Below are 27085 nucleotides of genomic sequence, written 5' to 3' on the forward strand. Positions count from 1 at the left end.
ACATTGGAGTACTTGACACATCCCATGAGATGATCATTCCACTATCCTCTCTGGTATAACCAACTGCTCTAAATGTGCATTAAGAGAGAAAGAATACCTACGGGCTACAGCTCTCCTCACCAAAGCCTCAACTCCGCACTCTAATACTGGCCCACTCCCACAATGGTCGCTCCACTTAAACCTAACTTATTTTTCTTGGTCCTTACCGAGTGCCTAATTATGCGCAATCCAATGTCTCCTTGGGAACTGTGGTGCACAGAAGTGTCTCCATACCTCTGGTGCCAACATAACATGTCTTTATTGGCTCCAATAATTAAAGGCTATTCTACAAGTTTGAGTTTATATTTAAAAAGGAATTCATTTGACTCTTGGAACAGATCAGTGTGCTGTGGACAAGTTTACATTAAAGATTTAATGAAAGTCATCAGCTTTGCTGACCAACGTTAAGGTGAATGTAAAATGCTGTAACTGAAGGTCAGAAGGCAAATGCATGAGTCAAAGTGCCTGGCCTGGTACAAGTCTGCTCACTATAAATTTAAACACCAATGATGAAAGTGTTTGTTGGTAAACCAGTTTACCAATTGCTCCCACACAGAGAGCCCCCACAGGAATCAATATGGAAATAATTATCTACCCTGGTTTGTATTCATTTCGGTGTTCTAGGTGCGGCAGGCAAGCTCAGCACCCATCGGTAACGCCTTTGAGAAGGTGATGAGTAACGCCTTTGGTACTACCTTCGTGAATCACCGACGTCCTTCTGATGAAGGTGCTCACACACTGCAGCTGGAGACACGCTCCAGGATGCTCACTGAGCACTTCTTCACAATACTGTCTGGAGATCAGGCAGCCACAGCGTTAGGTTCCTGCAGAAAGCTTGTTGCTGAGCTACACACACCCACACCACCAGGTTGAGGAGCAGTTATTACCCTTCAACCATCAGGCTCTTGAACCAGAGGGATAACTTCTCTCAACTTCACTCACCTCTTCACTGAACTGCTCCCACAACTTACGGACTTTTCATCTCATATTCTCAATATTTAATGCTAATTTATTATTATAATTAATATTATTTCTTTTTCATTTTTCTGTATTTGCACAGTTTGTTGTCTTTAGCAAATTGGTTGTTTGTCCATCATGTTGGGTGCGGTCTTTCTATTGTGATTCTATTATGTTTGTTATATTTACTGTTAATGCCCACAAGAAAATGAATCTCAGGGTTGCATATGGTGACACATATATGTTTTGATAATAAACGTACTTTGAACTTTGACATTTGAGCTTTCTCTGCTCAGTTCTGGTGTATCTGCCACTCATGCCTCAGGTGGGACTGGAAACTACAACTTTGTGACTCAGAGGAAACTGCCATTTGCCAACGCATTGGCACGCTGTGTCTGAAAAAAACATCACGGCAGGACCATTGTCTGGTGGCAAAGCAGCCTAGCGGCTGGTGTAATGCTATCATAGCACCAGCAACTGGGGTTCAATTCCTGCCACTGTCTATAAAAACCTGTATGTTCTCCCAGGATGGTATGGTTTCCTCCATGTGCTCTGGTTTCCTCCCAGATTCCAAAGAGGTACAGGTTAGGTATGTCTTTGATTAGTAAGTAATGGGCATGATATGATGGTTCTGGAAATGTGGGAGCACTTGCAGGCTGCCCCAGCACATTCTCGGACTGTGTTGGTTGTTGACACAAATGACACATTTCACTGTATGTTTCAATGTTCTGACGTACATGAGACAAATAAAACTCATCTCTTTAAAGAATGCAAGCATAACAAATTTGCAAGTCTGTAATTACCCAAATCTTATTTGGTTTTTCCTGCAAGTTTAAAATTTTAGCTCAGGCTGTGCGACCCCATTCCAGTACTAATGTGTCCAATCTGCTGTTATCTACTTTCTGTCTCTGACTGCAATGAGTTATCACCACATCAGCAGCCACAAAACTCACAATAATAACCCAAAGCCTTTCACCTCAAAAGCATCTTCTAGCAAAAGAAAAGGTGTCACTGATGGTGATTTGATTAGAGGTGGGGAAAGGAAATCGGGGCCTTGATTCCATCAGAGTTTCATCTGAAATGCTAAAAGAAAAGCAGTGATAGTGTGCTGGGGAAAAAGGGGCAGGAAACCCCCAGTAAAGCTGTCAAATCTAACTAACTCTCTTTTAAAATGATAGACACATTTAACATCAGTCAGGAGCTGGTAGGGGAGGGTGGGTGGGTTCTCACATTGATAAGCAGCTGCCTGCAATGTGTAGGGTGATGGAGCAGCCTCACAAACATCAGACCTGCCAGTCTCCCCACATAATGGAATGTGTCAGGCCTGCACAGGCAGGCACCTCCCAGTCTCCTGCCACTCATTTCCAATCCATGACCTGCAACCTATTTAAACCCAGCTCTCATCCACAGTCCCTGTTCACTCATTGGACCAGCCAGCCTCAACCAGGCTCTATAAGGCACTCGTGACACCACACTTGGACCATTGTGTGTAGTTTTGGGCTCCTTATTTTAGAAAGGATATACCGACGTTGAGAGGGTTCAGAGAAGATTCACAAGAATGATTCCAGGAATCAAAGGGTTACTGTATGAGGAACATTTGCCAACTCTTGGGCTTTATTCCCTGGAGTTCAGGAGAATGAGGGGGGACCTCATAGAAATACTCTGAATGTTAAAATGCCTCAACAGCTTAGACATGGCAAAGTTATTTCCCATGGTAGGGGATTCTAGGACAAGAGGACACAACTTCAGGATTGAAGGACGTCGATTTAGAACAGAAGTGCAGAGTAATTACTTTAGTCAGAGCATGGGAAAATCTATGGAATTTGTTGCCACGAGTGGTTGTGGAGGCCAAGTCATGGGGTGCATTTAAGACAGAGATAGATAGGTTCTTGATTAGCCAGGGCATCAAATGGTATGGGGAGAAGGCAGGGGAGTGGGGATGACTGGAAGAATTGGATCAGCCCATGATTGATTGGCAGAGCAGACTTGATGGGCTGAAAGGCCTACTTCTGCTCCTATATCTTATGGTCTTAAGTGTCTTATCAACCAGCTGCTCCTGGCCTTCAGTTACCTTGTGTTAAGTATCTGTTCACTCTTGCTTTGTGGCCCCATGGCTTGATGTTTTGCAGTTTATTAGTAAAATATCATTTACCGTTAAATCATCTGCTTTAGGGTCAAGTCTCTTCTACATTTCCTGAGAGGATGGGTGAACAACAATTGACCCAGCAGAGTATGCTCAGCTGAAGGAAGTTGTCCGTCGACAGGAGCACACAATCCTGAAGCAGCAGGAAACCATTCATCTGCTTGCAACTCTCAACCAACTCTCCATCTCGATATAGCTGTCTACCTCCTCCCTCAGCGACTCATATTCTGGTGCCTGAAAGATGTTCTGTTTCTGGATCAAGCCACCTCTACACCTCTTGGCGTGAAGCAGCTAGCAAGGTCATAGGGTACTGCACAATGAATTGAGATGCCTGCTGGGTCATATACAATCTTAGACATTTCCTCCCCCAGGCAGTTAACTTGATAAACCATTCTCATTAGCCTCTCCACCACCTTCCTCCATCTACTGCCCCTGTCATTACACTGCACTGTAAACACTGTAAAGCACCATTTATAATGCTGTTTACATCGCTGGGATTCATGCACATTTCATTCCATTTATTGCTAACCTTATGTAATTATTTATTGAGATACAGTGTGAAGTCAACCCTTCCAGCCCCAGGAGCCACACTCCCCAACAACCGCCCAATTTAATACTAGCCTAATCACAGGACAATTCACTATGTCAAATTAACTTACCAACCGGAATGTCTTTGGACTGTGAGAGGTAACCAGAGCACCCGGAGGAAACACATGCTGTCACAGGGGACACATGCAAACTCCTCACAGGCAGTGGCGGGAATTCAATTCATGTCGACTGTACTGTAAAGTGTTGTGCTAGCCACTACACAACCGTGCCGAATCATATCATTGTTTAGAATTGCTGAATGTTGCTGTGTTTTGTTGCAAGTTGAAAGTTGATCCTTAATTTGATGCTCTCTCTCAAAATAATCCTTTAGCCCGTTCCTGCAACAATTCCAGACCCTACTGCTCACTTCCACACCAACTCTGAACGTAACTTGCTGAGATTCCAGGTGCAAACATGAGGAAATCTGCAGATGCTGGAAATTCAAACAACACACACAAAATGCTGGTGGAACACAGCAGGCCAGGCAGCATCTATAAGGAGAAGTACCGTCGATGTTTTGGGCTGAGACCCTTCGTCAGGAGATTCCAGGTGCTGGGTCAGACAGTTAAACCATTTTTTATAATGTAGTTTACATTGTAAATATATGCTGCTATTTATGTAAATATGCACAAAATGAATCCCGGGGTCGTATATGGTGACATATACACAGGCTGACCACCAATTTTCCAGAAATTGATGGTTTGGCACCCCTTTTAATCTGAATGATCTAGTTTACTGGGCAGCCACCAGATGCCACTGTGTGCAGCGCACACAGCGCTATGGCAAGACTCTTTTTGACAAAAGCACACTTTTAATTATTTACTTTGCAGTTGTTGGGGGTAGTCCCAATATTTTGTGCTTATTTTACATACATTTAACCCTAGCTATGACTTCTAAGATAAGTGCCTTGATGTTTGATAAAGTGCCTGAAGAAAAGCTTGACGATGATTTTACAGGATTTCGTGTACAAAGGAGAAAGTAGTTACCCATGATTTGCTTGCGTATGCAAAAAAAGTGCTTTCAAAGATATAGCAAGCAGTCTTAATGAAAAAAATCTTCGTGAGAGGATGATTGTTGCAATGAAGCACCTGTTGTGCATCACCTTACAGACAGGGAAATTACAGACCGTGTTCTGAATGCTGATAAAAAATAGTGATGTCAGCCATGATAATGAAACAAATAAAATCGAAAGATTTACTAATTGATAAGTTTAATTGAGTTGTTGGGTGAATTAATCAAAGGGTTAGAGAAACATATCTTTATGATTAAACAAGAGCTAATGAATTTTTATTTGATGCAAGAAAAATTACACAGGGAGAGATCAAAACACATGGAACAACTTCGCCTGGATGAAATGTTTAAAAGACAACAGGAAAGCAACGTTCTTTGTAAGCACAGTAATTAATAATTTTACATTTAATGTTTGTTCTATTAATAATCCCTTTTAAGCTTCTACAGTTCATTTTTGTTATTATTATTTCATGACCTCTTGTAATCCAGCAAAATCATTATCTGACAAAAACGTTAATCTGGCAAGGCTCAGGAACCAAGGGTGTGGAAAGATCAGTTGTAACCTGTGTGTACTTTGATAATTAATTTAATTTGACTTTGAATTTTATGCCATTTCTGTACTTTACCCTCTAACTTTATTCTTTATATAGGTTGAATGTTGATTGCGATGCATGCAGCACCCTGACCAACACACCACAGCAAATTCCTAATGCATGGAAAAGTAACTGGGGAATAAAGGTGATCCTTGATCTTTGATTTCAGAGTACGGTTAAGAGTCGACCACGTTGCAGCAGAGAAAGGCAGATCGCAGCATCTGCGCTCTCCTGAGTGTCATCTGTGTTGCTGTGTGTTAGAGTTGGATGTTGGCCAGACCAAGTGAGAATGACAGCTTTCCTTCCTTCCCTGACACACACTGGTGGGCTCGATGAATTCGGAACATCTGCCTCTGACTCATTAAAACAGCCCTCTGTAAATTTAACTCAGTAGTGTGGCCACAAAGAAACCATACCCTGTTTTATATATATCTATATCCGTTTGTTATACACACTCAGTGGCCACTTCATTAGGTACACCTGCTGTTAATGCAAGTATCTAATCAGCCAATCATGTGGCAGCAACTCAATACATAGAAGCATGCAGACATGGTCAAGAGGTTCAGACCAAACATCAGAATGGGGAAGAAATGTGATCTAGGTGACTTTAACCATGGAATGATTGTTGGTGCCAGACAGGGTGGTTTCAGAATCTCAGAGACTGCTGATCTCTTGGGATTTTCATGCACAACAGTCTCTAGAATTTACAGAGAATGGTGTGACAAACAAAAAATATGCAATGAGCAACAGTTCTGTGGGTGTGAATGAGAGAGGTCAGAGGTGAATGGCCAGACTGGTTTAAGCTGACAGGAAGGTTACAGTAACCTAAGTAACCATGTGTTAAGACCATGTGATCTGCAAAAGAGCATCTCTGAACACACAACACATTGTATGTTGAATTTTATATATACATACATACAGAGAGAGTGAGAGAGAGGGGGTCAGAGTGATAGAGAGAGAGAAATATATGCTTAGTTTGATAATAGATTTTTTTTTACTTTGAGTTACAGCTTTATAGTTAAAAGGTTAGTACTTCTTTCCATGTTGCTGATAAATCTCCTAATTGAACAGTTTAACAGTGAACCAGTCATAATCAACTCAAATGTCAAACCCATATGGTAGTGTCCACCCACCAGCAACAGAGAGCAACTATAATTAAACCTGGTCAAGTACAGCCTCTCTACACATTTCACGATATCAGTTGAAACATCAAGAAAATGCAAATGCTCTTTCCATCTGTCCAAAGGATATTCTTACCCAACAAAGTTTAACTGACACTTCCTGTCTTCCTTATAGATTTAATGGCATATTTCATATTCAATTCTGATGAATTCTGGTGGAACATTTGGTTTGCAAGGACTAAGTAGGGAGAAAAATACAGTCTATGGTAATAAAGTCCTGATGAAGGGTCTCAGCCTGAAACATTGGCTGTTTATTCCTCTCCATAGATGCTGCCGGACCTACTGAGTTCCTTCAGCATTTTGTGTGTCTTGCTCTGGGTTTCCAGCATCTGCAGAATTTCTCGTGTTTAAATAAAATTAAAATAATATTTAAAAATTCTGACAATACACCACTAAAAGTCAATTCTGGACTAGATATTAAACTTCTGTTTGCATTTTCAGAATTTTAAAGGTCTCGTGGTGTACATTTAAAAAAATTATTGCACAGGGAATTTGCTTATGCTACAAAGCAACTCACCAACCACTATACCTTGTCACTTAGATATTGAAAAGAACATATTGCTCCATCTTACAGGGTGCAGGAGGTAGAAACACTTGCTATATTTAGCTAAATAACTGTTGAACACTGAGAGGCTTAAAGACTGATTAGCAATAAGTTACATGGGTGAACCGTTTCTGTCTGAGCTGCTCACGCTGTGGTTAAGCTTTGAAGAAACAGTTGGAAAAAGGCAGTCTGTGCCAGCAATTGCAACCAATGTAGTCAAATGTCGCTAGGTTAGATACTCTAAATATACAAACGAAAATCTGCCTTTCTATCTGCAGATTTATCTTTTACTTTACAGAGATATTCCAGTGCACATAAATATATTATACTGTTAGACTTTTGCAGATGCTAATTTACTAAGATAACCAGGTTCTTGCACATACCCAGAAGCAATTGATTCTGGGATGTTGAATCAGGAGAACAGAGATTTACACTCACCTTCCACTAAACGTTTTTACGGAGAGTTTATTGGAATCCGATGTGCTGTCCAAGCTGTTGGTGGAGGGTTGATAACTCTCTCAGTGAAACTGAAGTTGTTTTGAAATGTTTCCGGTTGCTGTTTCCTCTCGGGTTTCAAAGGAGCCACCAATCTCATCCTTTTATATTTATAAAATTAGACAACTCAAATCATAGTTCACCTCACAACTTTTGTTTTGCTAATTGGGGTCTTCTGTCAGCCATAGTTCAGCAGCTGCATTCCCACTGCTGAGACAGAAGTTAGCTGCTTTGAGTCCCACAGAAGCCTGAGCCCAGGGATCTGGGCAGAAATTCCCATCCAGTATTCCGGAGGCAACGAGAATTCCCAAAGTATCAACGGCAGCATTCTTGATCAGAGCGTTTCCACCAAAGGGAAAAATATTAGTACAGGGTGTTGTTTAGAAATAAGAAGGTTAAAGATTATCTTTCTTTGTCACATGTACATCGAAACAGTGAAATGTGTTTGTGCCAGCGACCACCACAATCTGAGGATGTGCTGGGGGCAGCCGGCAAGTTTCGCCAGCTTTCGGTGCCAACATAGCACGCCCACTACTTACTGACCCTAACCCTGACCACCTGTCTTCGGACTGTGGGAGGAAACCAGAGCACCACATGGTCACAGGGAGAACGTACAAACTCCTTACAGGCAGCAGCAGGAATTGACCCTAGGTTACTGGTACTGTAAAGCGTTGTGCTACCGTTTCACTCCTTCCACTCAGCCATGTTGTCTGTGCTGGTTAACAGTGAGCTCCCTGGCCCAACCCTTCTCCTAGCATTGAGCCCATAGTCCTGCAGGCCATGGTTCGAGTCCAGGTCCTGGTGTGATTTAAATACAGCAAGTGTTTCTATCTCCTGCACCCTGTCAGTGAGTGAGCTCCTAACCCACTGTCCTCTTGGTGAACAAAATGTTCCCTCATCTCCTCTCTAATCCACTCCTCCATCGCTTTAAATCGATATCCATTATATCAGCACACACAAAGCACTGGAGGAACTCAGCAGGTCAGGCAGCAGCTATGGAAATGAATAAACAATCGACGTTCCAAGATGAGACCCCTCACCAGGACTGGAACGGAAGGGGAAAATGATCCTATCAGATTCTTTCTTCTTCAGCCTTTTACCTTTCCCACCTAGCAACTCTAAGTTTCTTACTTCATCAGCACTCCCCCACCCACCTGGATTCACCTAACACCTTCTAGTTTGTTCTGCTCCCCCTTTGTGTGTGTTGCTCTGGATTTCCAGTATCTGCAGGATCTCTTGACCTTATCCCTTTATATCACACTGTTTTTGACCCCTCTGCCAAAGGAATTACAACTTTCCTAGTTATTCTAACCCTTGCTCCGCCATAATTTCACACACATTGCCACAGCAGCCTTTGCCCAAGAGAAGAGAACCCCAGCCTATTTAATCTTTCACCCCATCTCACTTTTCCAGTGCCACTGACATCCTCATAAATCTCCTCTGCACTCTGACCAGTGCCGTTAAGTCTCTGGCGAAGTGGTGCCCAGTACACACCTCTGCAGCTGTGGTGTTGCATTTAGCATAACCACTTTGTGTCACACGCAGAGTCCGGGGCCAAGATCTGGAGGTGGCCTGTTCTGGGGTTTGAGGCCTGTCTGTATGAGTGGCTATGAGGGAGGGAAAGGGGCTTGGATTGCTGTTGTCTGCTTTTGTTGTCGTTGTTACTTAAAGGCTCAAAGTAAATTTAACATCAAAGTATATATATGAATTGAACTGAATTAACTTTATTTCTTACATCCCCCACATACACGAGGAGTAAAAGTCTTTATATTATGTCTCCGTCTAAATGTGCAATGTCAATTTATAGTCATTTATAATAAATACGTCCTATGTACAACAGGACAGTCAATACGTATAACAGAAATACAGCATGAATTTATCAGTTCTGATGGCCTGGTAGAAGAAGCTGTCCCAGGGCCAGTTGGTTCTAGCTTTTACGCTACGGTACTGTTCCCTGGATGGAAGCAGCTGGAACAGTTTGGGGTGACACGGGTCCCCAGTGATCCTTCTGGCCCTTTTTACACACCTGTCTCTGTAAATGTCCTGATAGTGGGAAGTTCACATCTACAGATGTTCTGGGCTGTCTGCACCACTTTCTGCAGAGTCCTGCGATTGAGGGAAGTACAGTTCCCACACCAGGCAGTGATGCAGCCAGTCAGGATGCTCTCAATTGTGCCCCTGTAGAAAGTCCTTAGGATTTGGGGACTCATGCCAAACTTCCTCAACCGTCTGAGGTGAATATGTCTCTGTATATTATGTTGGGATTCCGTCTTCTTTATTATTTTTATTCCGAGATTCTGCACAGAACAGGCCCTTCTGCCACTTCAAGGCCTGCTGCCCCAATTTAACCCGGGCCTAATCACGGGATCATTTACTATGACCAGTTAACTTACTAACCGGTAAGTCTTTGGATTGTGGGAGGAAACCTGAGCACTTGGAGGAAACCCACGCCCACAGGGGAGGGAGTGTATAAACTTGCTTACAGAAGATGCTAGAATTGAACTCTGAAATTCAATGCCCTGAGCTGTAAATGGGTGGAGAAATGGATTAGGGGGGCAGATGGGGGGGAGAAGGAGGAGGGAGTTATCATGAACCAGAGTATCAGCCAACCAAGAGTTGCCAGATTAGCAGAGTTCACCACTGCTGAATTTTAATTCTGTATCACTGGTGTGTGGGGTGTCCAGGGAGGGGTAGCACCTCTGATAAATAGACAATAGGTGCAGGAGTAGGCCATTCAGCCCTCAAGCCAGCACCGCCATTCACTGTGATCATGGCTGATCACCCACAATCAGTACCCCGTTCCTGCCTTCTCCCCATATCCCTTGACTGCGCTATCTTTAAGAGTTCTATCTAACTCTTTCTTGAAAGCATCCAGAGAATTGGCCTCCACTGCCTTCTGAGGCAGAGCATTCCACATATCCACCACGCTCTGGGTGAAAAAGTATTTCCGCATCTGTTCTAAATGGCCTACCCCTTATTCTTAAACTGTGGCCTCTGGTTCTGGACTCCCCCAACATTGGGAACATGTTTCCTGCCTCTAGCGTGTCCAATCCCTTAATAATCTTATATATTTCAATCAGATCCCTTCTCATCCTTCTAAATTCCAGTGTATACAAGCCCAGTCACTCCAATCTTTCAACATGACAGTCCTGCCATCCCGGGAATCAACCTTGTGAACACTCCCTCAATAGCAAGAATGTTCTTCCTCAAATTTGGAGACCAAAACTGAACACAATACTCCAGGTGTGGTCTCACCAGGGCCCTGTACAACTGCAGAAGGACCTCTTTGCTCCTATACTCAACTCCCCTTGTTATGAAGGCCAACATGCCATTAGCTTTCTAATGCTGTACCTGCATGCTTACTTACAGTGACTAATGAACAAGGACACCGAGATCTTGTTGTACTTCCCTTTTTCCTAACTTGAGACCATTCAGATAGTAATCTGCCTTCCTGTTCTTGCCACCAAAGTGGATAACCTCACGTTTATCCACATTAAACTGCATCTGCCATGCATCTGCCCACTCACCCAACCAGTCCAAGTCACCCTGCATTCTCCTAACATCCTCCTCATATTTCACACTGCCACCCAGCTTTGTGTCATCTGCAAATTTGCTGATGTTACTTTTAATCCCTTCATCTAAATCATTAATGTATATTGTAAATAGCTGCGGTCCCAGCACCAAGCCTTGCGGTACCCCACTAGTCACTGCCTGCCATTCTGAAAAGGGACCCGTTAATCCCTACTTTTTGGTCCCTGTCTGCCAACCAATTTTCTATCCATGTTAGTACCCTACCCCCAATACCATGTGCTCTAATTTTGCCCACTAATCTCCTATGTGGGACCTTACCAAAGGCTTTCTGAAAGTCCTGGTACACTACATCCACTGGCTCTCCCTTGCCCATTTTCATAGTTACATACTCAAAAAATTCCAGAAGATTAGTCAAGCATGATTTCCCCTTCGTAAATCCATGCTGACTTGGACCGATCCTGTTACTGCTATCCAAATGTGCCACTATTTCATCTTCTATAATTAACTCCAGCATCTTCCCCACCACTGATGTCAGGCTAACTGGTCTATAATTCCCTGTTTTCTCTCTCCCTCCTTTCTTAAAAAGTGGGATAACATTAGCTACCCTCAAATCCTCAGGAACTGATCCTGAACCTATAGAACATTGGAAAATGATTACCAATGCATCCACGATTTCTAGAGCCACCTCAAGTACCCTGGGATGCAGACCATCAAGCCCTGGGGATTTATCAGCCTTCAGTCCCATCAGTCTACCCAACACCATTTTTTGCCCAATGTGAATTTCCTTCCGTTCGTACGTTACCCTAGGTCCTCTGGCCACTATTACATCTGAGAGATTGTTTGTGTCTTTCCTAGTGAAAACAGATCCAAAGTACCTGTTCAACTCGTCTGCCATTTCCTTGTTCCCCATAATAAATTCACCCAGTTCTGCCTTCAAGGGCTCAACTTTGGTCTTAACTAATTTTTTCCTCTTCACATACCTTGTGGTGAACTAGATATACCTGTCTGACTGCTCCTGTGGCTCCTCCCAAGACCCTGCTGACTGCCCCTGTGGCTCCTCCCACAGACCCCTGTATAAAGGCGACTGTGGCCTGCTGCTCTCCCTCATTTTCCCCAGGATGTAGTGTTGTTCTTCAGTCAATAAAAGCCGATATCTCACTTCCTAAGTCTCGGCGTGAGTTATTGATGGTGCATCATACCTAAAGAAGCTTTTACTATCCTCCTTTATATTCTTGGCTAGCCTCCTTTGTACCTCATCTTTTCTCCCCATATTGCCTTTTTAGTAATCTTCTGTTGCTCTTTAAAAGTTTCCCAATCCTCTGGCTTCCCACTCATCTTTGCTATGTTATACTTCTCTTTTATTTTTATACTGTCCTTGACTTCCTTTGTCAGCCACAGTTGTCCCCTACTCCCCTTAGAACCTTTCTTCCTCTTTGGAATGAACTGATCCTGCACCTTCTGTATTATTCCCAGAAATACCTGTCATTGTTGTTCCATTGTCATCCCTGCTAGGGTATCCTTCCAGTCAACTTTGGCTAGTTCCTCCCTCATGGCTCCATAGTCCCCTTTGTTCAACTGTAATACTGACAATTCCTATTTTCCCTTCTCCCTCTCAAATTGTAGATTAAAACTTATCATATTATGATCACTACTTCCTAATGGCTCCTTTACCTCGAGTTCCCTTATCAAATCTGGTTCATTACACACTAGATCCAGAATTGCCTTCTCCCTGGTAAACTCCAGTACAAGCTACTCTAAGAATCCATCTCGGAGGTACTCCACAAACTCCCTTTCTTGGGGTCCAGTGCCAACCTGATTTTCCCAGTCTACCTGCATTTTGAAATCCCCCATTACAACTGTAGCATTACCTTTGCGACATGCTAATTTTAGCTCTTGATTCAACTTGCATCCCACATCCAGGCTACTATTTGGGGGCCTGTAGATAATTCCCTTTAGGGTCTTTTTGCCCTTACAATTTCTCAGTTCTATCCATACTGACTCTACATCCCCTGATTCAATGTCAACCCTCGCAAGGGACTGAATTTCATTCCTCATCAACAGAGCCACTCCACCCCTTCTGCCCACCTGTCTGTCCTTTCGATAGGACGTATACACTTGAATATTCATTTCCCAGCCCTGGTCCTCTGGCAGCCATGTCTCTGTTATTCCTACAACATCATACTTGCCAATTTCCAACTGAGCCTCAAGCTCATCCACTTTATTTCTTATACTTCGTGCATTCATATATAATACTTTTAATCCATTACTCCCCTCACCTCTCACACCGACTCCTATTGCACTTGGCCATACTCTCTGATCCCTTCCTGAGCTTTCTGCCCCGTTAATTCTGTTGTCTTTCTTAACTTTTCTTATTCTCTCTTTCCCTTTGACTCCATCCTTATATTTCCAGTTTGTCTCCTCCCCCCCCCCCCAACTTGTTAGTTTAAACACACCCGTGTAGCAGTGGCAAACCTGCCTGCCAGAATGCTGGCAGAATAGAGGGGCTTGTCGTGTCCATTCTGGAGCAGCTCACTCACCTTTAGTCACCACCAGACACTCAGCTCTCACCTGTAGCTCCAAGTAGCTGTCTGCATGTGAGAGTGGCCACACCCTGGTACACTGCTTTGGCAGGCAGCTTAAATCAGGTGAGGGTAGCCGGCAGACCTCATACCCTAGTGAGATAGGGATATGCCTGTCCTAGCATGTGAAGTCAGCTCAATGGACTGGGCGGATGAGATCTACAGTGAGATCCAACGGTCAGGAATGAGGTTCTGTAACACTCCATGGAGAGTGAAGGGCAGGACAAGGCACAGAAGACGTCATGGTCATCCACTGCAACCACAGAAGACCCCGGTTGTGACAACCACTCGTACCACTGGACCCAGACTGCCGAGGCAGAGAGAGTGGAACTGTGCCGGAGCAACAGCTTTTCCACTTCATGAACTCTCCTGCACAGGTCTCCTGTCATCATTACATATGACAGACAACACCACAATATCAATAACAGTGATCATGAAACTCTTAGGAGCCCACAACTGGTTCACTAGGGAGGATACCTGACCTATCATTGTCACCAGATGCTAAAATCCAACCTGCACCATTAAACAACTACTAACATCAAGTGGTAATGAAACCAGCAGTGTTGAGGCAGTGGTAACTGTCAAACCGCTCCTCACTAGTCAAAGAATCACAGGAACAGGCCTTTGGCTTATCTAGTCCCTACTGACCATCATGGGGAATATGGATATAAAATCCAGCGCATAATTCCTGGTCCCATGCTGAGAATCAGGTTTATTATCACTGACATATGTCGTGAAATCTGTTGTTTTGTGGCAGCAATAGAGTGCAAAACATAAAACACATCTACAAGTTGTAATAAAAGTAAATAGATAAAGAGGAATACAGAGCAGAGCTGGTGTTCACGGACCATTCAGAAATCTGATGGCGGAGGGGAAGAAGCTGTTCCTGAAACATTCAGTGTGTCTGCAGGCTTCTGTACCTCCTCCCTGGTGGTGGCAATGAGAAGAGGGCACGTGCCAGATGGTGAGCTTCCTTAAAGATGGACGCTGCCTTGTGAAATTGACCTCGATGGTGGGGAGGCTTGTCCCACTCATAGAAATGCCAGGTCTGGAAATTTCTCCAGAACATCTTCCACTCCATTTAAGATCCTCGTCTAATTCCACTTTCCAGCCTAATCGTTCCTTTCTTGGCTCCTGCTGTCACTCCTTGTCACATGGTGTTAATGCAATTGGATGAAGACGGGGGCACTGGGACTCGACCAGGCACTGTGTTACCGTAGTCAGCAGGAACCTGAGACACGGAGACAGAAGGTGGAATGTACCACCACAGGGACTTTGGTTCAAACTCCCACTCGCATTGTCAGTGTTGTACTAAGGAACTGGTGTGATATTGAATTTGGATAAGAAGTTGTTTGTCAGTCTTTGTAGTTTTTTCATTGTTTTTATTGTATTTCTTTGTCTTACTGTGTGAATGCTTGCAAGAAAATGAATCTCAGGCTAGTATACCTATGGCAATATACAGTATATGCACTTGGATAATAAATTTACTTTAACTTCTGAATATTTAAGTTGTAAAACCAATCCCCAGTCAACTGCCAGATGGATGTAAAAGATCCTCTGGAACTAATTACATGACAACCTAAAACGGAACAAGTGCTACACTTGCCCTTACACTTCCTCCCTCACCACCATTCAGGGCCCCAGACAGTCCTTCCAGGTGAGGCGACACTTCACCTGTGAGTCGGCTGGTGTGGTATACTGCGTCCGGTGCTCCCGATGTGGCCTTTTATATATTGGCAAGACCCGACGCAGACTGGGAGACTGTTTCGTGGAACACCTACACTCGGTCCGCCAGAAAAAGCAGGATCTCCTAGTGGCCACACATTTTAATTCCACGTCCCATTCCCATTCTGATATGTCTATCCATGGCCTCCTCTATTGTCAAAATGAATCCAAACTCAGGTTGGAGGAACAACACCTTATATACCGGCTGGGTAGCCTCCAACCTGATGGCATGAACATTGACTTCTCTAACTTCCGTTAATGCCCCTCCTCCCCTTCTTACCCCATCCCTGACATATTTAGTTGTTTGCCTATTCTCCATCTCCCTCTGGTGCTCCCCCCCTCCTTTCTTTCTCCTGAGGCCTCCCGTCCCATGATCCTTTCCCTTCTCCACCTCTGTATCACTTTCGCCAATCACCTTTCCAGCTCTTAGCTTCATCCCACCCCTTCCGGTCTACTCCTATCATTTCGCATTTCCCCCTCCCCCCTCTACTTTCAAATCTCTTACTATCTTTCCTTTCGGTTAGTCCTGACGAAGGGCCTTGGCCCGAAACGTCGACAGTGCTTCTCCCTATAGATGCTGCCTGGCCTGCTGTGTTCTACCAGCATTTTGTGTGTGTTGTTGTTTGAATTTCCAGCATCTGCAGATTTCCTCGTGTTTACCAATTATTTTGTCAGCTACCTAATGCAGTCAACAATCCCTTTTGTTTTCATTCTGAAGAATGAAAAGATTATCGTAAGGGGCTGCAAGTCCCTGTAGTGGTTAGCACAATGCTTTACAGCACCAGCTATCATTGATCAAAGTTCAATTTCTGCCGTTGTCTGTAAGGAGTTTGTACATTCTCCCCGTGACCCTGTGGGTTTCCTCCGGGGCTCCAGTTTCCACCCACATTCTAAAGATGCACAGTTTAGGGTTATTAAGCTGTGAACATGTTATGTTGGTGCCAGGAGTGTGGTGACCCTTGTGGCTGCCCGCAGCACATCCTCAGAATGTGTTGGTCATTGAGGCAAATGGTGCATTTCTCTGTATCCTTTGACGTTTTGACGGAAATGTGACAATTAAAAATATTCTTTTAAAAGTAAACTCAGCAAACATTTTGCAAGATTCAAGGTTGTTTAATGGCAATTCTAGTACACAATTGTGAAGGAGAACAAAATAATTATTAGTCTGGATCTGATGCAGCACAAAAACATACAATAAGAAACACAATAATAAGAACACATATTAAAAGATAAATACAAAAGATAGCTTATTTACACAGACTGACTGTATGTCCATAAAATGACACTAGGCACAGGAGTGTCTGTACATAAGGTGACTGACAGGAAATGATTAAGTAGTGGTGGTTGGGGCTGTGGAGGGGAGGGTTACTGGATGGAGGTGTTGATCAGCCTTACCGTTTGGGGAAAGCAACTGTTTTTGAGTCTGGTGGTCCTGGTGTGGATGCGATGTAGCCTCCTCCCTGATGGGAGTGGGATGGGGTGGGAGAGTTTGATGTTTCTCTCTGAACGACTTTCATGGTCTTTCTTGTTTCATGGCTATCTGGAGAAGACAAATTTCAGTGTTGTACATGGATACGTGCTTTGATAATAAATGAAGCTTTGACAAACAGTCTGTGAGCAGGATGGATGGGAACCTTCATCATGTCACTGGCTCTCTTGTGGCTAGTGCAACACTATAACAGCTCAGGGTATTCCAGAGTTCAGAGTGCAGTTCCGGCACCGTCCTGTAAGGAGCCTCTGTATATCCTCCCTGTGGAACGCATGGGTTTCCTCACACTCTCCGAGGGCATACCGGATAGGTTAATTGGTCACTGTGAAGGTTAGGGTTAATCGGGTTTGTCAGGGGAGGGGTATGGCTGGTAGAGCCGGAGAGGTCAACTCCAAGCTGGATCAGTGAATAACTAACCATTTCCTGTATGATGTGTGGGGTAGTTCAGAGCCTTCCTGTCAGCCACAGTGCAGTTCCTGCACCACGCAGTGATGCAGCCTGTTAGAATACTCTCTACTGCAAACCTGCAGCATGGTGTGAGAATTGATATACAAAGAACGGCATTCCCCAGTCTCCTCAGGAGGTCAAGACATTGGAGAGCTTTCCTGATTTAAACTGTCACAAAAATATAATTAGAGAACTGACTGACTGCACTTTTAGTCCACAGCTTGGGAAATAAGATTTGAAACTGCTGATGAGTGATGGCCAAGGGCTGTCTCTGACACTGGAAGCCTGTGTGTTGTGGTGTACCACAGAGCTCTCTGATGGGGCCCCTGCTGTTTGTGAAAAACGTTAATGATATGAATGTGAATGTAGGACAGGAAGGGTCTACAACAGATGGTCAAACCCGTCCAGATCATCACCAGCACCAGCCTACCCACCATCAAGGACATGCATGCAGAAAGGTGCTGGAAAAAGGGCCAGTAACATCATGAAGGATCCCACCCACTCTGCTCATGGACTGTTTGTCCCACTCCCAGCGGGGAGGAGGCTACGTAACATCCAGGCCAGGACCACCAGGCTCAAAAACAATTACTTTCCCCAATCAGTAAGGTTTCCACCCACTAACCCACCCCTCTACACCCCCAACCACCACTACTTTATCATTTCCTGTCAGTCACCTTATGTACGGCCACTCCTGTGCCTAGTGTCACTTTATGGTCATACAATCTATCTCTGTATATAAGCTATCTTGTGTATTTATATATATTGTGTTTTTATAAGTATGTTCTTTACCTTACTTTGTTTTTTGTGCTGCATCAGATTTGAAGTAACAATTACTTCATTCTCCTTTACATTGTGTACTGGAAATGACATTGAACAATCCTAAATCTTGAATCTTGGTTTGTAAGTTTGCAGGAAGAGTTTAAATGTTGGTGACAGAGTGAACATCACCAATACCCTGTCCTGTCTCAACCACATTGACATTACGGTGAAGAAAGCTCACTTCATCTTCTACTTGCACAGAAAGCTAAAGAATTCAGCATGTTCATGAAAATGGATCCACCATAGACATTCTATCTGGGTGCAGCACAGCTCGGTAAAGCAACTGGTCTGCCCATGATCGCAAGAAACTACAGAGCGTGGTGGACACCGCATAGCAGATCACAGAAACCAGCTCCCCCCCCCCACCCACCATGGGCTGTGTCTAAACTCTCATGTCTCATAAAGCAGCTAGCTTCATCTTCTGTCCTCTCCCACTGGGCTGAAGGTACACAAGCATGACAGCACAGATCTCCAGGCCCAAGGACAGTTCCCATCTCACTGTTACCAGACACTTGCATTGATCTCTTGTACAGTAAGATTGATGAAAGGGTTGGATTCTAATGTTTTTGATCCAAGGCTCTTTCTGAAGTCAAGAAAGAGGCATAAAACTTGTTACTTTATGGTTGTTTTCTGAAGTGCTAATGATACAAGGAAAATTGTAAACAGGGAGAAGCAAATGTCTAGTAGGGGAAGGAAAGAAGTGAAGAGTAAAGATGGTGAAGAAATTCCCTTCTTGTGCTCCATAGATAAGAGCTAACCAATAAGATATCCTCTATTCAAATTAGCTGATTCCAGAAGCTTCCAGAATCATACAAAGAACTGGAATCTCTAGGAGACACACGGGAACCACACTATCATTAGGAAACACACTAAACAGTTACATGTATATAGATAATTATATAAAATACAAACAATTAATTAGTGTTAAACTGCAAAGCAAATAATAATTCTACAGTCTAATCCAACAGTAAGGTAGTGGGGCAGAGATACATCTCTACCAAAGGAGGTGTAAAATGCTCCTTCCCTCTGTTAGCTTGCCTCTGCTAGTCTGTTTCCCTCTGCTGCACCTTGGACAAGGTGCAGCACCTGCTTAGTCCCCGATCAGGGTCACATGAAGCCATGGGAGCTGGCATTGGATGGTCATATGAGCAGCTGGTGACTACTGATGCCAGCAAGGTAATCTCTGAAGAGTATTGAACGTAGCTGGGGTCACCCATCTTATAAAGACACTGCCCAGAAGAAGGCAATGGCAATCACTTCTGTAGAACAGTTTGCCAAGAGCAATCTTGGCCAAAGACCGCGATAACCCACATCATACAACACAACACATAATGATGATAATGATAATCCAACAGTAGGAGATACATTCTTGCCAAAGTGGAACACTACAAGTTCAATGATAGAGCTCTTGAAAGCTGTGCAACAATTGCTGTGTTACAGTGCAGTGTGGTTGCTGGTGTGTTTACATGATCAGGTTCATAGAGTCTAATTTCTCTCATTAAGAACGACTAACTCTTCTTGCTAATTACCTTGCAGGAACTTTCTCCCTTGTGGGGTTTTCTGCCTCTGGCGTCAAATGAATTGCAGCTCTTAAACAAACACAATATGTTGTACCTGTTCTTTATCTAAATTCAGCTGCAGACTTAATCAACGTTCAGAAGGAATGGTGGGCATGGAAAGTGTGGAACGAAGGGATGTACCTCGAGTTTAGTACGAGCTATCTCCTTCACAACAAGAATCTGATTAGCATGAGTTGATAATACAAATAATACTAAAATTTTTCTAATTTGTTAAAATAACTCAGTCAAAAGTTGTTGTCCTTAAGTTATTTAGGGCAAGTTGAGTTAAGTTTTGGACAAGTTGCTTTTTGTAATGGTTAGTCTATATCTGGACCAGATGAACATCATCAAGGAGTTCTCTTGTTCCATCAACACAACCTCGATAGTAGGAAGGCACAACAGTGACTATACTACCTGTGGAATTTAAGGAGAGCTAATCTGCCCCATAAGTTGCTGGCCAACTTTTATCGATGTGCGATAGAGAGCATACTGACACATGGAATGACAATGTGGTACTCTAGCTGCAGCAAGACAGATCACAAAGCACTCTAATGGCTGATTAGGATGGCTCAGCACATCACTGGGATTCAACTACCGGACTTGGAGACAATCTACAACTCTCGACGTCTACAGTGCACTTAGAACATCATTAAAGACCCTTCCCATCCCAGACACTATCTGTTCAATCTCCTACCATAAGATGCAGAAGGAGAATTAGGCCATTCAGCCCATCAAGTCTACTCTGCCATTCCATCATGGCTGATCCCAGATCACATTCAACCCCATACAGCTGTCTTCACACCATAACCTTTGATGCCCTGACCGATCAGGAAACGATCAATTGCTGCTTTAAATATACCCACTGATTTGGCCTCCACAGCTGTCTGTGGCAGAGCATTCCACAGATTCACTACCCTCTGGTGAAAATAATTCCTCCTTACCTCTGTTCCAAAGGGTTTCCCCTCAATTTTGAGGCTGTGCACTCTGATTTTGGATATCCCCACCATAGGAAACACCCTCTCCACATCCACCCTATCTAATCCTCTCAACATTCGGTAGGTTTCAATGAGATTCCCCCCCCCCCCCCCACCCAATTTCCTAATTTCCAGTGAGTACAGTACAGGCCCAAAACTGCGAAACTCTCCTCATATGTTAACCCTTGCAAGATGTTAATCTTGTGAAGCTGCTCTGGACTCTCTCCAATGACAACACATCCTTTCTGAGATACGGGTCCCAAAACTGTTAACAATACTCTAAGTGCGGCCTGACTAGTGTCTTATAAAGGTTCAGCATTATCTCCTTGCTTTTATATTCGATTCCCCTTGAAATAAATGCCAACATTGCATTTGTCTTCTTTACCACAGACTCATCCTGTAAATTAACCTTCTGGAAATCTTGTACAAGGACTCCTAAGTCCCTCTGCACCTCTGCTGTTTGAACCTTCTCCCCAGTTAGGTAATAAGCACACTATTGTTCCTTTTACCAAAATGCATTACCATACACTTCCCAACACTGTATTCCATCTGACACTTTCTTGCCCATTCTTCCAATTTGTCTAAGTCATTTGCAATCGCATTGCTTCCTCAGCACCACCTACCCCTCCGCCTATCTTTGTATCATCTGCAAACTTTGCCACATAGCCATCCATTCTATTATCTAAATCACTGACAAATAATATGAAAAGTAGCGGTCCCAATACTGACCCCTGAGGAACACTACTAGTCTCTGGTAGCCATCCAGAAAAAGCCCCTTTTATTCCCACTCACTGCCTCCTGCCTGTCAGCCATTCCTCTATCCATGCCAGTATCTTTCCTGTAACACCATAGGATTTTATCTTGTTAAGCAGCCTCATGTGTGGTACCTTATCAAATGTCTTCTGAAAATCCAAGTAAATGACATCCACTGCCTCTCCTTTGTCCACCCTGCGGGTTACTTCCTCGAAGAACTCTAATAGATTTGTCAGGCAAGATTTCCTTTTACAGAAACCATGCTGACTTTGACTTAGTTTATCATTAGTCTCCAGGTATCTTGAAACGTCATCCTTAATAATGGACTCCGACACTTTCTCAATCACTGTGATTGGGATAACTGGCCTATAATTTATTTCTTTTGCCTTCCTCCCTTCTTAAAGAGTGGAGCGACATTTGCAATTTTCCAGTCCTCCAGGAACATGCCAGAAACAAGTGATTCTTGAAAGATCATGACCAATGCATCAGTTATCTCTTTAGCAACCTCTCTCAGGTCTGTGAGATATAGTTCATCTGGTCCAGGTGACTTATCCACCTTAAAACCTTTGAGCTTATCTTGCACTTTTTCCTTTAAAATAACATTAACCTCTGGTACACTGCTAGTGTCTTCCACAGTGAAGACTGATGCAAAGTACTCATTAGGTTCACCATGCATTTCTTTGTTCCCCATTACTACCTCACCAGCATCATTTTCCAGTGGTCCAATATCAACTCTCACCTTCCTTATACTCTTTATGTAATTGAAAAAATCTTTTGGTATTCTGCTTTATATTATTAGCTAGTTTGCCCTCATATTTCATATTTTGCCTTATTAAAGCTTTTTTAGTTGCCAATTTTGGAGTTTCCAAAAAACTTCCCAATCATCCAACTGCCCACTCACTTTTGCTACATTATATGCCCTTTCCTTGGAATTTATGCAGTCCTTAACTTCCCTTGTCAGCAATGGCTGCCTACCCCTACCATTTGAGAACTTCTTCTATCCTGCACCTTGTGAACTATTCCCAGAAACTTCAGCCATCTCTGCTCTGACATCATCCCCACCAGTATCCCCCTCCAATCCACCTGGGCAAGCTCCTCTCTCATGCCTCTGTAATTCCTTTTATTCCATTGTGATACTGCTACATGTGAGTTATGCCTCTCCCTCTCGAATTGCAGTATGAATTCAATCATATTATGATCACTGCCTCCTAAGGGTTCCTTTATATTAAGCTCCCTGATAATATCTGGGTTATTACACAACACTCAATCTAAGATAACCTTTCCCCAAGTACGCTCAAGAACAAGCTGCTCTAAAAAGCCATCTCGTAGGCATTCAACAAGTTCCCTCTCTTGTGATCCAACACTAACCTGATTTTCCCAATCTCCTTGCATACTGAAGTCCACCCATTACAATTATTTCATTACCCTTATTACATATCCTTTCCAGCTCCCTTTGCAATCTCAACCCCACATCTTGGCTACTGTTTGGAGACCTATATATGATTTCCATAGTGGTTTTTTAACCCTTGCAGTTTCTTAACTCCACCCACAAAGATTCACCATTCTCTGACCCTATGTCACCTCTTTCTAAAGAAGTAATTCCATCTCTTACCAACAGTCACAGTACTGCCCATGCCTTCCTGCTTGTCCTTTCGATATAAAATATATCTTTTGATTTTAAGCTCCCAACTATGGTCTTCTTTCAGCCATGTCTCAATCACACCAACCGATCTCTAGTTGCACCACGAGTTCGTCCACCTTATTCGGAATGTTTTGAGTATTTAAACACAGCACCTTCAGTTCTGTATTCTTCACTCTTTTTGAATTTTGCATCTGTGGACTATTTAACACTTTACTCTGTCTGCATTTGTCCCCAATCATCGTCTTGTCCTTCCTTACATTCATGTCACACCCATTATCTATTTGTAAACCTGCTGGCTCATCCTCAGCTCTATTATCTGCCAAATTAGTTTAAACCACTCCCAACAGCTCTAGTAAACCTGCCCTCAAGCATATTGGTCCCCCTCGGATTCAAGTGCAACCCATCCCCTTTGTACAGGTCACACCTGCCCCAGAAGAGGTCCCAATTATCCACAAATCTGTTAGGAAATACAGAAACTTTTTAGACTGAAAAATAGCTCCTTCCTGAGAGCTGTTGTGCAGTTGAGTAATGCTACATACCGGCTTGCCAATGGTCTTTGAGTGTTGTGGAGTGTTATTCATTTTTTTAAGTTAAGCCGTACCACGTGTATTATAAATGTCTGTTTTTGCACGGACTGGAGTAGAACCGTAATCTCATTGACTTCAGTGATGACGATAACATTCTGTTCTATTCTGCCTCCTCACCAGCCTGTGGGAGAGCCTTCACTGTAACATATGGTTGTCGTACAGTCCAACTCCCCACATCAGCTCAAGAAGATGTGATGATTGTAGTACCTTCTGACCTTGCCATTCCATAAAACCATAAGACATAGGAGCAGAATTAGGCCATTCAGCCCATCAAGTCCGCTCCACCATTTCATCATGGCTGGTCCCAGATCCCAATCACCCCCATACACCTGCCATCTCACCATGCCCCTTGATGCCCCGACCAATCAGGAATCTATCAACTTCTGCTTTGAATATACCCATGGACTTGGCCAAGAAGCAGTCATCACCTGGTTGCCAACTGTAGATACATTTAATACTACATTCAGATTCAGCTTTATTTATCACATGTACATTGAAACATTCAGTAAGATGTGTGGTTTGTGTTCAGCAGAGCAACAACAGCTGCTTGCCCATCCACCCCTCACACAGACTCAGACAGGCCTCCAACCCCAGTACCAGCTGCATCTGCGTTTCTAGTCCTGGGCCTGGACTCCGATACTCACAGATCAGGAGCCTCTGAATACCCCAGTACTTGACCATTGTGGGACTTTGACCTTTGGGCCTCCAAGTCCAGACTTGGCGATATAAGGACTTTGACCATGGGTTTCAACTTCCAGATCACCATGGTGATCATGGACTCTGTTAGCGATTCAGTAAGTGGGAACCTCCCCTTCCACTTTCCAGACAAGGACTGAACACAATCCAGAAACATTAGAGATTCTGCAGACACTGGAAATAAGACATATGGTCTTATGGTCTAAGAATAAAAAATTGGTATTCATCAGGACATTGACCTTTGGGTCACAACTTCCGGACTTGCCAGTTATGGCCCTGATAAAGAGTCTCAGCCTGAAATGTTGACTGTTTATTCCCCCACATAGATGCTGCCTGACCTGCTGAGTTCCTCCAGCACTGTGTGTGTGTGTGTGTGTGTGTGTGTGTTGCTCTGGATTTCCAGCCTCTGCAGAATCCCTTGTGTTAGAGTAGAGGGGATTTGTTTTTAACCTTCAAGACCCTGTTTCCTCAGTGGAAGCAGTCTCTCATAATTTTTCACCTGATGTGCCTGGATATTAAGAAGGTGAAAGGTTATTGGTGAGGAGTGTGGAGCTGAGTTTACAGTAAGACCAGACATGATCTGAATCAGAATCAGGTTTAATATCATTGACATATGTAGTGAAATGTGTTGTTTTGCGGCAGCAGTACAATGTAATGCATAATAATAAACACATATAAATAAGAATAAGAAGTTTATTTACAAAAAATAAATTAAAAAAACAGCAGTGCAAAAATAGAGGAAGACTGAGGACTTGAGCTGTCCTAGACAGGAATATTTGATGATTCACATTGCAGTTGCACGTAAAGAGTAGTCACATATCGGCACCATAATGAAAGACAGAACAGGTTTGAAGGGCCTAATGGCCAATTCCTGCTCCTCTTTCATAGGGTCACATGTCAATCACTGGAGTAAGCTACTGACAGTTTTTGTTGAGGTTAGTCATTTGTCATGTCAGCAGACAGGCAAAAGGAAACATCTCACTGATACCGAAGCTGACTTTCACAAGGGGCCTGTCAGAGTCCGGCTGACAAACTTATTAAAAGCACAAGATATTCTGCAGATGCTGGAAATCCAGAGCAGCACACTCAGAATGCTGGAGGGCAGCATCAATGGAAAGACTAGTAGGTTAATTAGTCATTGTAAATTGTCCTGTGATTAGGCTAGAGTTGAATCGGTGGATTGTTGGGGATGGCAAAGGACCTGTTCCACACTGTATCTCTAAATTAGTACTTACATTTGATTGTGTACACTGCTTTAAAGAAACAACAATCATGTCTTATTTTTCATTCTCTGGTCTGGGTGTCAAAGTGGATGTGGAGAGGACGTTTCCTATAGTGGGGGAGACTAGGACCAGAGGGCACAGCCTCAAAATGGAGGGACATCCATTTAGAACAGAGATGAGCAGGAATTTCTTTAGGCAGATGGTGGTAAATCTGTGGAATTCTTTCCACAGACGGTTGTGGAGACCAAGTCACTGGGTATATTAAAGTGGAGGTTGATAGGTTCTTGATTAGTAAGAGAGTCAAATGTTACAGGGAAAAGACAGGAGAATGGGGCTGAGAGGGATAATAAATCAGCCATGATGAAATGGTGGTGCAGATGTGATAGGCTGAATGGCCTAATTCTGCTCCTATCTCTTATGGCCTTATGGTGTCACTTGCCAGTGCTGTTAGGAAACTTCACAGAACAGCAAAATATCACAAACAGGAGAAAATCTGCAGGTACTGAAAAACCAAAGCAACACTTACAAAATGCTGTAGGAACTCAGCAGGTCAGGCAGAATCTATGGAAAACAGTAAACAGTGGACATTTTGGGCCGATACCCTACTTCAGGACAGCAAAATATCAGCTGGATGCTGGATCCTGGCGAGAGGTTGGACTAATATAAGTGAGGCTGTGTGAAGACTGCAGATTTTCTGCCCACCTGACACAAAAAAACATGTAAATTTGGTAAATTTGCTTATTGCGTGAGAAGAGGCAAACCAGACTACTGAGAGCATACATGTTGATTTGAGGTTTTAAAACCTTGGACATTTACCATGCAAATGAAAAACAAACCTAGCTAATTAGTGGGTCTGAGCTATCAGGGGTGAACTTGTTTATCACCGTGAACAATGAGATAGTGTAGCCCCGGAAATCACAGGTAGGTGGAATGTGTGACTATATCTCCCGAGCAAATCTCACACTTGCTCACTTGATGCTGTTTAATGGTAATAGAAAGTAGCTTGTTCACAGATGATTGCGGAGCAACCGTTAAGGATTAATTCTGAACACTACCTGATTATCACACAGTCACTTTTTATTTCTCCCTATCAAAGAGGGTCACAGAGCCAGTGGTGAAAACCCAGCCCTACGTCCTTGGCAAGGCCATGCACTCCAGAAGCATGCATCACGTGGAGCAGTGGCTTTTGTTGTTAAGTGTGGGGGTACCAAGTACATACGTATATGTCATCATATACAACCCTGAGATTCACATTCTTGCAGGCATTCACAGAAAATATAAAGAAACACAATAGAACCAATGAAAGACTGCACCTAACAAGACAAACACCCAATGTGCAAAAGATGAAAGGCTGTGCAACTACAAAAAAATACAAAATAATAATAAGCAATAAATATTGAGAACATGAGATGATGAGTCCTTGAAAGTGAGTCCATAGGTTGTGGGAACAGTTTAGTGATGGGACGAGAAAGTTGAGTGAAGTTATCCCCTCTGGTTCAGGAACCTGATA

The 27085-nt window shown here is 43.3% G+C and overlaps 1 protein-coding gene across 5 annotated transcripts in view; it reads right to left on the reverse strand.

The window, feature by feature from the left end:
* Window positions 1-27085, reverse strand: part of LOC140731139 (probable G-protein coupled receptor 82) — a 161621-nt gene that overhangs the window by 107991 nt on the left and 26545 nt on the right. Inside the window, exon 2 of one of the 5 annotated variants that reach the window (XM_073052492.1) lies at window positions 7495-7880. The exons of the other annotated variants lie outside the window; for them this stretch is intronic. The gene's annotated coding sequence lies outside the window, so the exon portion shown is untranslated. The remainder of the gene's footprint in view (window positions 1-7494; window positions 7881-27085) is intronic. 5 annotated transcript variants of the gene reach the window in all.

This window comes from Hemitrygon akajei, chromosome 7 (assembly GCF_048418815.1).
Source record: "Hemitrygon akajei chromosome 7, sHemAka1.3, whole genome shotgun sequence".
In the NCBI taxonomy this organism is placed as follows: domain Eukaryota; kingdom Metazoa; phylum Chordata; class Chondrichthyes; order Myliobatiformes; family Dasyatidae; genus Hemitrygon; species Hemitrygon akajei.